Genomic DNA, 13497 nt, shown 5'->3' with positions numbered 1-13497 from the left:
TGGATCCCTGTCAATTTGTCCAAACCTTGGGCTGCCACCCCTGCTTTACATTTTGTAAAACTCCTTACCCAGCTCACTCATTGTGCACATAAAGCCTTAAACATAGTAATTTTTACTGTAATCTCAGTCACACTAATAACCTCGGTTGTGGTGTCCTCAGTAGCACTACATAGTTCTATTCAAACAGCCCAATATGTAGAAAATTGGACACGTACAGCCAACCAGGCATGGATGCTTCAAAATAAAATTAATACCGAATTACAAACAAAGGTAGCAGTGTTAAAGACTACTGTTCTGTGGCTGGGAAAGCAGGTACAAAGTTTGCAATTGCAGAAGCAATTGCACTGTCATTTCAATCATATTCATATTTGTGGGATCAATTTGGAATGGAACCAAAGTAAATATCCATGGAACCTTGTAAAAGCTCATTTGCAGGGAGCTTTTACATCCAGTATTACTTTTGATATCAGTAACTTACAGAGTAAAATTCTTAACTTGAATAAGCAAACTCAAAAATAACAGCCCTCTTTTAGAAGCTTAAACAGAATTCCAGCAGGACTTAGATAGCCTCAACCCCTGGACCTACTTAAACATAACCTCAATGTCTCTTTTAGAATAATAATGTTGTTGTGTCTCTGTTTTTTTGCTTATAGTCTATAGGATCAGGTGAACCACCAACCAGCAATTGAAAGCTGCACAGCCTGAAATTACCTTTATTCAATTAATGCAAAAACAAAAAGGGGGAGATGTTGGAGGCCGAAGGAATGAGGGTCGTGACCAACTCAATATACCACTGGAGGCTCTATGAGCGAACAGCAAACTGTTCTCATGAAAGCAAGATGCTGGCAAACTGACAAACTGTGTCTGCCACCAGAAGGAATGCTGGGGGCAGTCATGTCCCAGGTCCCATGCTCCTTGAGGTTATCTACAGGAACATCTAGAACCTGTTGAACAAAGAAAGCAATCATGTGGGCCTGTGTTAAAGCAAATAGCTGACCGACAGTTACCCCTTCCTCCCTATTCACTCTACCTAATAAATATGAAGGGCTGTAAAAGCTCAGGGCCCTTGTTCCCTAGAATCAAGGAGCCCCCTGACCCCTTCTTTCAAACAGATCCTTTTGTCTTTGTCTTCATTTCTGCCTTCGTCCTCCCTTTGGTCCAGAGGCAACCCTGACAAGTAGTGCCCGACCAGGGACCTGAACGAGGAAGGTCTGCCAGAGCAGAGAAAGTGAAACTGATTAGAGGAACTAGGAACCCCTGGAAGGAAGAGTCTGCAGGTGGAGAATATAAGGTCAGTTCCCTGAGGAGTTTCTGAATCAGGGTAACATGGGGCAGAATTTGTCTTTTGAGGAGCAACATTATGTGCAGCTGCTTAAAGTTTTACTTAATCTGGTGCTCAGGTTAGTTCTCAAACATTAAGCTTTTACAGGTTATTACACATAACCCATGGTTTCTGCAGACAGGCACCCTGGCTGTGGAAAATTGAGACCAAGTAGGAGAAGGATTGAAACGAGCTTATCAGAAAGCTCTTAAAGTGGATCCTTCTGTTTTCTCTGCTTGGGGTTTGGTCTGTACTGTTCTCCTGCCATTGTCTCCTTGTTATTCTGCTGGACAGCAGGAGCTATGTTCTGAATCTCAAAAATGGAAAGAATCTTTTGTCTCACCAACAGCGCCTATTGAAAATGATAAACAGGAGAGGGAGGATGAGAACTGGCCTGTACTGCCCCCAGTAGCAGAAATAGAGATCCCAATACAAAAAATTCTGCGTGCTGCAGCCATAGCTGGCGAGCCACTAGGACCTTGCGCTTTTCGTATCACCTTAAGGCCTGATCCAAATAATCCATAGCAGTTTATTCATGAACACACTCCAGTAAAATTTAAATTATTGAACTAATTAAAAGCTAGTGTGGTTACTAATGGAATACAGAGCCCATTTACTTTAGGATTGTTAGAATCTGTATTCAGCGCTGTGTGCTTCCCACCCTTGGATATAAAGCATTTAGCTTGCACTTGTTTGTCCGCTAGTGCATATCTGACATGGAATTTAAATTGGCAAGAAATGTGTGCAGACCAGGCTAGACAGAATCTTGCCGCTGGACATGGGAACATTACAGAGGAAATGCTGTTGGCTAGTGACTCTTATTCAGACCTGGTGCAACAATTGCACTTCCAGATGCCGCTTACCATCAGTGTGCCTTGGCTGCTAAGCATGCCTGGGCCACCATTCCTGAGAAAGGGGCCCCAGTATAATCTTTTCCGCATATCATGCAAAAATCACAAGAGCTCTATGCACAGTTTATTGCATGGTTACAACAGGCAGTGCAGCGTCAAATTCCTCATACTGCTGCTGCGAAAATGCTTACTTTGACCCTAGCTTTTGAAAATGCAAATGCAGATTGTAAATGTGCATTAGCACCTGTGAGATGTACAAAGAGCTTGGGAAATTTTCTCAAAGCCTGTGAGGTGTGGGAACTGAACTCCATCGCTCAACAATGTTAGCTCAAGCAATGGCTAATTTAGTAGTGAACAAATCTGAAAAGGGCCAAGGGTTGAGCCCTAAAGTGGGAAAATGTTATAACTGTGGAAAAATTGGACATTTCAAAAAAGAATGCCATCAGACCTCTAGGCGGAAGGGATCTTATAATGCAGTACCTGCCCCCTCCCCAAACACACACACGCACACACACACAAACACCAGGACTCTGCCCTTGCCATAATAAAGGAAATCATTGGGCTAATCAATATTGCTAAAAATTTCATCAGAATGGCACCCCGCTGTCAGGAAATGAAAATGGGGCCTGGGCCCAGCCCCTCAAACAATGAGGGCATTCCCCATCCAGGCCACAACCCGGCTACAGGGGTGGGTTCCTGGAGGAACATTGACTCCCTCTCCTCTGGAACACCCGGGAGTGCAGGATTAGATCGCCCAGTCAGAGAAAGGGTCACGTTAGTTGGAGGAGAGAAACCCACCAAAATTCCCACCGACATTTGGGGACCTTTGCCAACAGGATATAAAGGATTAATTTTAGGCCAAAGCCATTTTAACTTATAGGGCATTACTGTGGTCCCTGGGATTGCTGACTCTGATTATGAAAGAGAAATTCAAGTAATTGTAATGTCACAACATCTTTGGGTTTTTAAACCTGGGGAATATATTGCTCAGCTATTGCTTATTATTATTATTCTCTGCAAATTACACCCTTCTTCACAAAAGGAGAAAACAGGAAATCAAGAATTTGGGAGTACAACTACACATGAAATTTACCTATCCCAACCCATAGCTTCTAATTGACCCACCTGTGCAGTGCAAATTAAAGGAAAGAAGTGCTATGGACGTGTGGACACGGGAGCAGATGTTTCAGTAATATCCAAAAACAGTTGACCCCCATCTTGGCCCCTGCAATTAACCTCTACATCCTTAGTGGGAGTAGGAACAGCTCAAAGTGTTCAACAGAGTGCTGAAATTTTACTTTGTCTCGGTCCAGATGGACAGCCATGTACTTTTCAACCTTATGTTGCAAATCTCTGGGGCTGAGATTTACTTACAGCATGGGATATGAGACTCACAAATGAAAAGTTTGATAATCCAGGATTTAAAATATTGAAGGAAATGTGATATCAGAGTGGGAAAGGCTTGGGAAAGTTCCTACAGGGAAACCCCAATCCAATATCGGCAACTGGGCAAACGGATAGGACAGGGCTAGGGCATCAGAATTTCTGATAGGGGTCATTGATACTTCTCCTCCACCCACTGCCTTGCCGCTAGAGTGGCTGACTGATAAACCTGTGTGGGTGGATCAATGGCCCCTATCACAGGAGAAACTGACTCAACTCCATCAGCTGGTAAGAAAGCAGTTGGATGCAGGCTTTACCAAAGAATCAGTTAGTGCTTGGAATTCACCAGTATTTGTGACCCCAAAAAAGTCAGGAAAATGGCAACTGCTGCATAATTTGAGAGTTAATGCACAAATTAAACCAGTGGGTGCATTACGGCAAGGTCTGCCATCCCCAGCAGCCATTCCAAAAGATTAGCCTCTTGTAGTAATAGATCTTAAAGACTGTTTTTTTACTATACCATTACACAAGAAGGACAAGCCTCAATTTGCCTTCTCTGTGCCTTCTGTTAATCAGAGAGAGCCTGTCTCTCATGATCAATGAAAAGTTTTATTACCCCAGGGCATGCTCAACAGTCCTATGTTATGTCAGCATTTTGTAGGAAAAGCATTGAAGGAGCCTCAGAATATGTTTCCCACCACCTACGTCATTCATTATATGGATAATGGTTTTTTTGGTCGCTCCTATAGATCAAGTATTATACCAGTTATTCAGAGAAATAAAATGGGCTTTAACTCAATGGAATCTCAAAATAGCTCCTGAAAAGGTGCAAACAACCTCCCCATACCAGTACTTAGGTACTATTGTTACTGAAAAAAAGTATTTAGCCTTAGAAAGTAGCTCTTTGTAAGAACAAATTACAAACTCTGAATAACTTTCAACAGTTACTAGGGGATATTAATTGGCTGCGCCCAATGCTAGATATTGCTCCTTATCAACTCATTCATCTTTATCAAACCCTCCAAGGAGATTCTTCATTAGATTCCCCTCAGCAACTTACTAAGGAGGCAGAAGCTGAATTACAGCTTGTGGAACAGATGTTTCAGCAACGACATGCCTCCCGGCTACAACCACAAAAGACTTTGCTTTTGTTTTTTCCTGCTACCCCCCATTCTCCAGCAGGACTTTTAGGTCAATTCATAGACAAAATTATAATGGTAATAGAATGGTTTTTTTAATCCAAGCGGTAAAATCTTTGCAAGTTTATCTTTCTTTAGTCACACAATTTATAACAATAGGCAGGCATAGATCAAAAATGCTTACAGGATATGATCCTGATAAAATTATTGTTACCTTGGATTCCCAACAACAGGCTGAGGCCTGGAGGTGTCAACTGCATGGCAGATCACTTTCCCTGATTTTGTAGAAATAATAGATAACCATTATCCATCAGACAAAATTTTGCAATTTTATAAAATTCACCCTTTTATTCCCCCTGTGATTACTCATCACAAACCCATTTCAGGTGGACAGACCTATTTTACCGATGGCTCTTCCAAAACCTGCACAGCCATTTATGGACTTAAACATACTCAAATAATAAAGACCCCTAGAGTTTCAGTTCAGCACTCCGAATTAATGGCAGTTATTCAAGTTTTAAAGCTCAACCTTTATTTCCTATTGTCTGTAATTCAGCTTATGTTGTAAATGTAGCTAGTTGCATTAAAACTGCCACTATCAAGAGCACCTTAAAACCAGAACTGCTTAACCTATTTCTGAGACTCCAAAAAGCTGTTTGCTCTCATGCTGCCCCTTTTCATATTTCTTGTATCTGATCTCACACGCAATTTCCTGGGCCACTATCTCTAGGTAATGATAGAGCAGATAAATTCATCAGTTCTGTATTTCAATAAGCCCAAGCTTCCCATGCTTTACTGCATCAAAACACCTCTGCCCTTACTCGTTATGTGTCATCTGCCTCGCAGCCAGGTTCGAGCTGTTGTACAAGCCTGCCCCACTTGCCAGCATATCCCTGGTGTTGCACCCGTGGAAGGATGCAACCCATGAGGCTTGGCTCCAAATGAAATCTGGCAGATGAATGCTACATATGTAGAGAGAGCAGCCTTTGGCAAACTCCGCTATGTTCATGTAACTATAGACGCTTACTGCCATATATTACATGCCACATGCCAAACTGGGGAAACAGCTGGTCATGTCTGACGATATTGTCTGTCATCATTCGCCCATATACAGGTCCCTAAACAATTTAAAACTGACAGTGGACCTGCTTATGTTAGTCATGCTTTCCAAATTTTTTACAATTGTGGGCAATCAATCATAAAACAGGAATTCCATACAATTCCTGAGGGCAAGGCATTATTGAGCGGGCACACCAAACACTACAACATATGCTGAAAAAACAAAAAGGGAGAATAGGAGACCAACTACCACCTCAAACAAAATTACATTTAGCCTTGTTTACTACTATTGTTTTTTTTTTTTGTTTTTTTTGTTTTTTTTGAGACGGAGTCTCGCTCTGTCGCCCAGGCTGGAGTGCAGTGGCCGGATCTCAGCTCACTGCAAGCTCCGCCTTCCGGGTTTACGGCATTCTCCTGCCTCAGCCTCCGGAGTAGCTGGGACTACAGGTACCCGCCACCGTGCCCGGCTAATTTTTGTATTTTTAGTAGCGGCAGGGTTTCACCGTGGTCTTGATCTCCTGACCTCGTGATCCACCTGCCTTGGCCTCCCAAAGTGCTGGGATTACAGGCATGAGCCACCGCGCCTGGCTGCCTTGTTTACTTTAAATTGTTTGACTCCTGGTATGGAGGGCAAGACTCCAGCAGAACGACACTGGCAAGTGCTAGAGGAAAAGAGGCAAGTTTATCCAAAAGTGTTATGGAAATCCCTGGAAGAGGGACAATGGAAAGGTCCAGTGGATTTGCTGACGTGGGGATGAGGGTATGCTTGTGTTTTACAGGAGATGGACAAACCGTGTGGGTGCCCTCCAGGTGTGTGTGACCATGGAATGGGAGACCAGAGGGATCCATGGTATTCAACCATGGGCCTGTTCCCTCCAGTACGAGCCATGAGCCAGCGGAATCTGAATGCGAAGACAGAACGAGGGCCGACCGGAGTCACAATGACAGCCAACCCCATAACATGGGGACAGATCAAGAAAACCACACAGGAAGCTGAGAAACTGCTGGAGCGCCAGGGTCAGGCAAAAACCCCTGACTCCATGTTCTTGGCCATGCTAGCTGTAGTGTCCTGTGCGGTATGTTTCCCCTGTGTAGAGGCAAAAACATATTGGGCATATGTTCCTAACCCACCAGCAGTGCGATTGGTACTCTGGAGTGACACTCCTCCTGAAATATATCATGATCAGGGAGCATGGGCACCAGGACCCCTAACTCCCCCTGACACAGAACAATAGCATCAATTACACCACCCCATTGGAAGGACTCCCTTTATGTATCACCACGGATATGTCACTCAACTGCAGCTGTCTTGCAGTCTAATCTTAGGCATGGTTAAATCACCACGGAAAAATTATGTATTCATTAGGCCTCAGCTCCATTAATGTTACTGGTGTGTTCACCAATCACTTCTGGCCCCATCACTCAAATTGTATTGATTATACGGAATGGGCTCCCTTTGATATTTCTCACCCCCCTCCTTGGACCCAGTGTCTTGGCCCCTTGGCCAGACAACTCTGTGTGAATGGGAAACATTGACTGGGGTTCCCTTGGCCATTTAGATGGGAAAGATGAAAATCAGATCTCTTGGCACAAACTTCACTGGCACTGGTGGCGGACCTTCAACACCTCTTCGCCACATCACACTGGGATTCAGTCCCCCAGTTGACTGCACAACTTGCTTGGCACAGGACAGGCTTTAGCCCAGCCTTACCTTAGTGGCGTCATCTAGGAAAAAGAGGCCCAATTCTGGAATCAATATGGAAGGCAACACTCCCATTTATGAATAACAGCATCTGGGTCAGAACATTATCCAATAATAGTAATATTACTCAACACAGTTTTAATATCACCTTTGTAAAAAATATTACCAATTTATGGTTTGTGGGTTTTTTTTGTTGTTGTGGTGGTTGTTTGAGATGGAGTCTTGCTGTGTCACCCAGGCTGGAGTGCAGTGGTGCGATCTCAGGTCACTGCAACCTCTGCCTCCCGGGTTCAAGCAGTTCTCTGCCTCAGCCTCCCGAGTAGCTGGGATTATAGGCGCCCACCACACAAGGCTATTTTTTGTTTTTTGTATTTTTAGTAGAAATGGGATTTCACCATCTTGGCCAGGCTGCTCTTGAACTCCTGACCTGGTGATCCACCTGCCTTGGCCTCCCAAAGTGCTGGGATTACAGGCGTGAGCCACCACGCCTGGCTGGTTTGTATTTTTAATTCCTATGTTTTTCTAGCATCTAAGAAGGAGCAACTCCGAGTAAACATCACCCAATTGACTTGTGACTCTTGTCAACTGTATCACTGCCTCAATCATAGCACAATACAAACACACAACATCCCCACTCTAATAATTCTGGGTCGTATCCCTGGGTTATGGATCCCTGTCAATTTGTCCAAACCTTGGGCTGCCACCCCTGCTTTACATTTTGTAAAACTCCTTACCCAGCTCACTCATTGTGCACATAAAGCCTTAAACATAGTAATTTTTACTGTAATCTCAGTCACACTAATAACCTCGGTTGTGGTGTCCTCAGTAGCACTACATAGTTCTATTCAAACAGCCCAATATGTAGAAAATTGGACACGTACAGCCAACCAGGCATGGATGCTTCAAAATAAAATTAATACCGAATTACAAACAAAGGTAGCAGTGTTAAAGACTACTGTTCTGTGGCTGGGAAAGCAGGTACAAAGTTTGCAATTGCAGAAGCAATTGCACTGTCATTTCAATCATATTCATATTTGTGGGATCAATTTGGAATGGAACCAAAGTAAATATCCATGGAACCTTGTAAAAGCTCATTTGCAGGGAGCTTTTACATCCAGTATTACTTTTGATATCAGTAACTTACAGAGTAAAATTCTTAACTTGAATAAGCAAACTCAAAAATAACAGCCCTCTTTTAGAAGCTTAAACAGAATTCCAGCAGGACTTAGATAGCCTCAACCCCTGGACCTACTTAAACATAACCTCAATGTCTCTTTTAGAATAATAATGTTGTTGTGTCTCTGTTTTTTTGCTTATAGTCTATAGGATCAGGTGAACCACCAACCAGCAATTGAAAGCTGCACAGCCTGAAATTACCTTTATTCAATTAATGCAAAAACAAAAAGGGGGAGATGTTGGAGGCCGAAGGAATGAGGGTCGTGACCAACTCAATATACCACTGGAGGCTCTATGAGCGAACAGCAAACTGTTCTCATGAAAGCAAGATGCTGGCAAACTGACAAACTGTGTCTGCCACCAGAAGGAATGCTGGGGGCAGTCATGTCCCAGGTCCCATGCTCCTTGAGGTTATCTACAGGAACATCTAGAACCTGTTGAACAAAGAAAGCAATCATGTGGGCCTGTGTTAAATAGCTGACTGACAGTTACCCCTTCCTCCCTATTCACTCTACCTAATAAATATGAAGGGCTGTAAAAGCTCAGGGCCCTTGTTCCCTAGAATCAAGGAGCCCCCTGACCCCTTCTTTCAAACAGATCCTTTTGTCTTTGTCTCATTTCTGCATTCATCCTCCTCCGTTCAGTCCAGAAGCAACCGTGACAGTCCTGCATGTGTTGATGCCACCTGTCTGTGCAGGTGTGACCTCAGGTGTGTGAGTATCCCTTATACTTGTTATCATCACTGCCTATTTGCTCTTCCTCCAGCCTCTGGCAACCACTAATCCACGTTATGTGTCTAGATTTGCCTCTTCTGGATACTTCATATAAATGAAGTTATACAGTATGTGGTTTCCTGTGTCTGGCATTTTACCACTGAACATGTTTTCAGAGTTCATCCATGTTGTAGCATGTATCAGTTTTTCATTCTTCTTTATGGCTGAATAATACTCCATTGTAGGCCGGGCGCGGTGGCTCACGCCAGCACCTTAGGAGGCCGAGGTGGGCGGATTATGAAGTCAGGAGATCGAGACCATCCTGCCTAACACAGTGAAACCCTGTCTCTACTAAAGAATACAAAAAATTAGCTGGGCGTAGTGGCGAGTGCCTACAGTCCTAGCTACTCGGGAGGCTGAGGCAGGAGAATGGCGTGAACCCAGGAGGCAGAGGTTGCAGTGAGCTGAGATTGTGCCACTGCACTCCAGCCTGGGTGACAGAGCAAGACTCCGTCTCAAAAAAAAAAAAATACTCCATTGTACGGATATACCACAGTTTGTTTACTCATTCTAGACGTTGGGGTTGTTGCCAAGTCTTCTGATATTATAAATGCTACTGCTGTGAACATTCATGTACAGGTGTTTATGTGGATGTATATTTTTAATTTGGGAAGGGGATGCCATGGGTGGGACCTAGGCTTGTGAAGAGCCTGGCCTGGGTGTATCTCTCTGTCCCAGGAGTGCCTGTGTGTATGGCCATGACCACACCCTCTCCTTGCTGCCTGTGCTCATTAGCCGTGCTTCATTTCCAGAATCCCAGGCCTGGGCCCCTGAAGTCAAAGCCAGGAGCCTAGAGCTGCACTGGTGTGTAGGATCAAAGAGAAGGTCGCAGTGGCCCTGGAAACAAACCTGTCTCTGCAAGAGTCACTAGCAACCTGGGACCTCTGCCCAGGACTGAGACCTCAGGTGCCCCCTACCCTGTAGCTGCTGAGGCCAAGCAATGTGGAGACAGAGCAGTGGGTGAGGTGATGGAGCCTGAGGTGCCAGGTGAGGTAGATGGTGGGGTGGCAGTCACAGTGGTATAGGGGGCAGGTATAGGGCTAGATATTTTCAGAAACCAGATATCCCTCTAAAACACACCCTGCTTCTGCTTCCCTCATTCCACTGCCCTGCCTTCCTCAGCCTGCTCTAAGCCACTACCTCCTCACAGTTCTCCTGCTTCCCATTGCCCCCTTCATCACTCTCCACTCAGCATTGGGTAGAGAGGGTCTTTTACCCCTGACTGGTGAGGCCACCCCTCACTTTAAACCCTCCATCACTGCCCAGGCCATCAGAGTATGGTTGGCAAACTCTTCTGTAAAACACAAGCAGCAGGCTGGGTGCAGTGGCTCGTGCCTGTAATCCCAGCACTTTGGGAGGCCAAGGCAGGTGGATCACCTGAGGTCAAGAGTATGAGACCAGCCTGGCCAACATGGTGAAACCCTGTCTCTACTAAAAACACAAAACTAGCTGGGCGTGGTGGTGCATGCCTGTAATCCCAGCTACTCAGGAGGCTGAGGCAGGTGAATCGCTTGATCCCAGGAGGTAGATATTGTGGTGAGCCGAGATTGCACCACTGCACGCCAGCCTGGGCAACAAGAGCGAAACTCTCTCAAAAACCAAACAAACAAAAAACCAAGCAGCAAATGTTGTCAGCTTTGTAGGCTCAGAGGGAAAACCAAAGATGTTACAAAGGTACCTATCTAACAAGAGAAAAACACATGTCCATACATTTTATTAATAAAATCCAAAACTTCATTAAGTGTAATTCATTCCTTAAATTAATCAATGAGCAAAAAGCTTTTCACAAGAGGTTTCATTTTATACATAGGAAACAGACCCCAAGGGATGTGAGCAGCATAGAATCACAGCAGAGAGTGGTGAAGATTTGATCCTAGATCTGACAGACTACCATCATACTTGCCATTCTCAGCTTAGGAATAAGATGGGGAGGAAGGTGTAGGTACTGGGCAAATCAGGGCCCAAAGAGTCTGTTCAGTACTCTTGCCTCTGTGGGAAGGAACAAAAGACCCCACATCTGCCCTTCCTTCCTGGGAGTCTCTGTTAGGACCTGAATTCAGTATAGCTGGAATGATCATTTTTTCTCTCTTTAGAGCACTCACCCACTTGACATCTCACTTTGTTCTCACATAGTCCTCATATAGGTATCCTGTGGCTGCTGTCCTTGAAACCTGATAGCATGGAGCTGAGGCCTCAGACTATAACAGGGCACATAATTTTGCATGAAGTTCAAGAAGAGGCTGGGCTGGGCATGGTGGCTCATGCCTGTAATCCTAGCACTTTGGGGGGCCGAAGAGAGTAGATCACCTGAGCTCAGGAATTCGAGACCAGCCTGGCCAACATGGCGAAACTGTGTCTTTTTTTTTTTTTTTTTTTTTTTGAGACAGAGTCTCGCTTAGTCGCCCAGGCTGGAGTGCAGTGGCGCGATCTCGGCTCACTGCAAGCTCCGCCTCCCGGGTTCACGCCATTCTCCTGCCTCAGCCTCCCGAGTAGCTGGGACTACAGGCGCCCGCCGCCTCGCCCGGCTAATTTTTTGCATTTTTAGTAGAGACGGAGTTTCACCGTGTTAGCCAGGATGGTCTCGATCTCCTGACCTCGTGATCCACCCGTCTTGGCCTCCCAAAGTGCTGGGATTACAGGCGTGAGCCACCGCGCCCGGCCAACTGTGTCTTTACTAAAAACACAAAAATTATCCCGGCATGGTGGCAGGTGCCTATAATCCCAAGCTACTCGGGAGGCTGAGGCAGGAGAAGCGCTTGAATCCGGGTGACAGAGCCTCTAATAAGCCGAGATAGAACCATTCCACCCCAGCCTGGACGACAGAGGGAAACTCCGTCTCAAAAAAAAAAAAAAAAATTAAAATTAAAAAAAAATTAGGCTGGGACACCTTTTCCGGAAGGGCTACTTACTACAGGGGAGCTGTCTAAGGTGCTGAAATGTCCTAGCCCTGCGCCGTCCAATATGGTAGGTATGATTAAATTCAAATAAAATTACAAGTTCCATTTCCCAGTCAGACTAGTTATGTTTCTAGTACTCAGGAGCTACATGGGGCTGATGGTGCCATATTAGACAGCACAACTCCAGAACTTTTCCATCCTCACAGAACATTCTAGAGTTTAATTTGAATGCTAGTTACACAGGGCTGTGCATTTACCAAATTCACTAAGCTGAGCACTTGTACTTCTGTAAAACATGTATATGTAATTTTGAAAGCACAAAGTTTCACATCTCCGCCTGCCAGTCACTTTACCAAACAACCTTTGGTTTAACTTCTCTGTGCCCCAGTTTCCCAACCTGTAAAAGACAGTAATGATAATACCTCCCCTTTGATTGGTTGAGAGTACCACCAAAGGTGTTTGCTGGCTGGCCTGACCTGCAGGAGGTGCTCAGGAAAGGGGAGCTGCTGCTGTCATTTGGTGGAAGTGGGTCCCTTTATTTGGCTACCAGGGCCTGAACACTGCCACATTCCAACACATCGTCCCCATGTTAAGGAACTCAGCATCACACAGCAAGTCCTTGAGAAGCCCAAAGCCAGAGGCAATGTGGGGGCAGCAGCACAGGTGGCTGTGGCTGCTTATGAAGACCCAGCCTAAGTCCAGAGGAGGTACCCAGATGAGGTGGGGTGTCTGTGTGGACGGCTTTCTGTTATAGAGGCAGGCGTCTGAGGCACAGGTCTTAAGCATCAAATCAGGAATCCTCTTTCTGTGGAACCCCAAGGCCAGTGACCCCCTTGCCCTTCCTGGGAGTCAGGAGCAGAAGGAGGGTGTGCAAGTGGCATGGCTCCCTCACACTCACACAGGCACCCTCACCCTCAGCCCTCACACAGCCACCCTAACCCTCAGCCCTCACAAAGGCATCCTCACCCTCAACCTTCACACAGTCACCCTCACCCTCAGCCCTCACACAGGCACCCTCAGCCCTCACACAGCCATCCTCAACCCTCACACAGGCACCGTCAACCTCACACAGCCACCCTCAGTCCTCACACAGGCACCCTCACTCTCACACAACCACCCTCAGCCCTCACACAGGCACCCTCATCCTCACACAACCACCCTCAGCCCTCACACAGACACCCTCAGCCCTCACACAG

At 45.5% G+C, this 13497-nt stretch overlaps 2 long non-coding RNA genes across 2 annotated transcripts in view; one reads left to right on the top strand and one right to left on the bottom strand.

Annotated features, from left to right (window-relative positions):
* Window positions 1-6742: 6742 nt before the first annotated feature.
* LOC105531204 lies at window positions 6743-9472 on the top strand. The gene is made up of 2 exons (XR_001004756.1): window positions 6743-6829; window positions 8775-9472. It is a non-coding gene; the product is annotated as an uncharacterized LOC105531204 (long non-coding RNA).
* Window positions 8815-13497, bottom strand: part of LOC105531205 — a 5864-nt gene continuing 1181 nt past the window's right edge. Inside the window, exon 2 of the long non-coding RNA XR_001004757.1 lies at window positions 8815-9065. This is a non-coding gene — a long non-coding RNA (uncharacterized LOC105531205). The remainder of the gene's footprint in view (window positions 9066-13497) is intronic.

Source organism: Mandrillus leucophaeus, unplaced genomic scaffold (genome assembly GCF_000951045.1).
Source record: "Mandrillus leucophaeus isolate KB7577 unplaced genomic scaffold, Mleu.le_1.0 Scaffold870, whole genome shotgun sequence".
Classification (NCBI taxonomy): Eukaryota; Metazoa; Chordata; class Mammalia; order Primates; family Cercopithecidae; genus Mandrillus; species Mandrillus leucophaeus.
This window is presented reverse-complemented; position numbering and strand designations above follow the sequence as displayed.